The 1,920-nt window shown below is 37.0% G+C and overlaps 1 protein-coding gene across 2 annotated transcripts in view; it reads left to right on the plus strand.

Moving 5' to 3' along the window:
* The window catches only part of PKP2 (plakophilin 2), an 81,700-nt gene that overhangs the window by 23,877 nt on the left and 55,903 nt on the right, over nucleotides 1–1,920 (plus strand). The gene's annotated exons all lie outside the window — the stretch shown is intronic.

Below are 1,920 nucleotides of genomic sequence, written 5' to 3' on the forward strand. Positions count from 1 at the left end.
CCCAGTCTGTAGGTTGTCTTTTGACTCTTTTGGTGAAGTCTTTTGATGAGCATAAGTGTTTGATTTTTAGGAGCTCCCGGTTATCTAGTTTCTCTTCTGGTGTTTGTGCACTGTTACTTATGGTTCGTATTGTGTTTATGCCATGTGTCAGGGCTCCTAGCGTTGTCCCTTTTTTTCCTTCCATGATCCTTACAGTTTTTGATTTTATATTTAAGTCTTTGATCCATCTTGAGTTAGTTTTTCTGCATGGCATGAGGTATGGGTCTTGTTTCGGTTTTTTGCAGATGGATATCCAGTTCTGCCAGCACCATTTGTTAAAGAGACTGTCTTTTCCCCAATTAATGGACTTTGGGCCTCTGTCAAATATCAGCTGCTCATAGGTGGATGAATTTACATCTGGATTCTCAGTTCTGTTCCATTGGTCTATGTATCTGTTGTTGTACCATTACCAAACTGTTTTGACTACTGTGGCGGTATAGTATGTTCTAAAATCAGGTAGTATGAGGCCTCCCACTTTGTTCTTCTTCAGTAATGGTTTACTTATTCAGGGCCTCTTCCTTTTCCATATGAAGTTGGTGATTTGTTTCTCCATCTTATTAAAAAATGCCGTTGGAATTTGGATCGGGATTGCATTGTATCTGTAGACCGCTTTGGGTAGAATTGACATTTCCACAGTGTTGAGTCTTCCTATCCATATCCATGAGTCTTCCTATCCTATCCAAGGTGTGTTTTTCCACTTATGCAGGTCTCTTTTGGTTTCTTGCAGTAGTGTCTTGTAGTTTTCTTTGTTAGGTCTTTTATGTCTCTGGTTAGATTTATTCCTAAGTATTTTATCTTCTTGGGGGCTATTGTTAATGGTATTGATTTGGTGATTTCCTCTTGGAGGTTTTCTCTGTTAGTGTAGAGGAATGCTACTGATTTTTGTATGTTTATCTCGAAACTTTGCTGAAACCTTCTATTAGTTCCAATAGTTTTCTGTGGATTCTTTGGGGTTTTCTGTGTATAAGATTGTATCATCTGCAAATAGAGGAACTTTTAGTTCTTCCTAACCAATTTGGATGCCCTTTATTTCTTTTTCTAGGCTAATTGCTCTGGCTAGGACCTCCAGCACAATGTTGAATAAGAGTGATGATAAAGGGCATCCTTGTCTGGTTCCGATTCTCAAGGGGAATGCTTTCAAACTGTCTCCATTTAGGATGATGTTTGCTGTTGATTTTGTATAGATGCCCTTAATTATGTTGAGGGATTTCCCTTCTATTCCTATTTTGCTGAGAGTTTTTATTATGAAAGGGTGTTGGACTTTGTCAAATGCCTTTTCTGCATCAATTGACAAGATCATATGGTTCTGGTCTTTTGTTTTATTTATGTGATAGGTTACATTGATTATTTTTCTAATGTTGAACCATCCTTGCATACCTGGTATAAATCCCACTTGATCACGATGAATTGTTTTTTTGATACGTTGTTGAATTCTATTGGCTAGAATTTTGTTGAGGATTTTTGCACCAATGTTCATGAGGGATTTTGGTCTGTAATTTTCTTTTTTTGTGGTGTCTTTACCTGGTTTTGGTATCAGGGTTATGCTGGCCTCATAGAATGGGTTTGGTAGTATTCCATCATTTTCTGTGCTCTGAAATACCTTTAGTAGTAGTGTTAACTCTTCTCTGAAAGCTTGCTAGAATTCTCCAGTGAAACTGTCCAGGTGAGCGCTTCTTTTTGTTGGGAGTTTTTTAATTAGCTTTTCAATCTCTTATTATAGATTTATTTAGTTTTTCTACCTCTGATTGTGTTAATTTAGGTAGGTAGTGAGTTTCTAGAAATTTGTCTGTTTCCTCTAGGTTTTCAAATTTGTTAGAGTACATAGTATTCTGTTATGATTCTTTTAATTTCAGTTGGGTCTGTTGTGATATCACCCATCTC

The sequence above is a fragment of the Trichechus manatus genome, unplaced genomic scaffold (assembly GCF_000243295.1).
Source record: "Trichechus manatus latirostris isolate Lorelei unplaced genomic scaffold, TriManLat1.0 scaffold00292, whole genome shotgun sequence".
Classification (NCBI taxonomy): domain Eukaryota; kingdom Metazoa; phylum Chordata; class Mammalia; order Sirenia; family Trichechidae; genus Trichechus; species Trichechus manatus.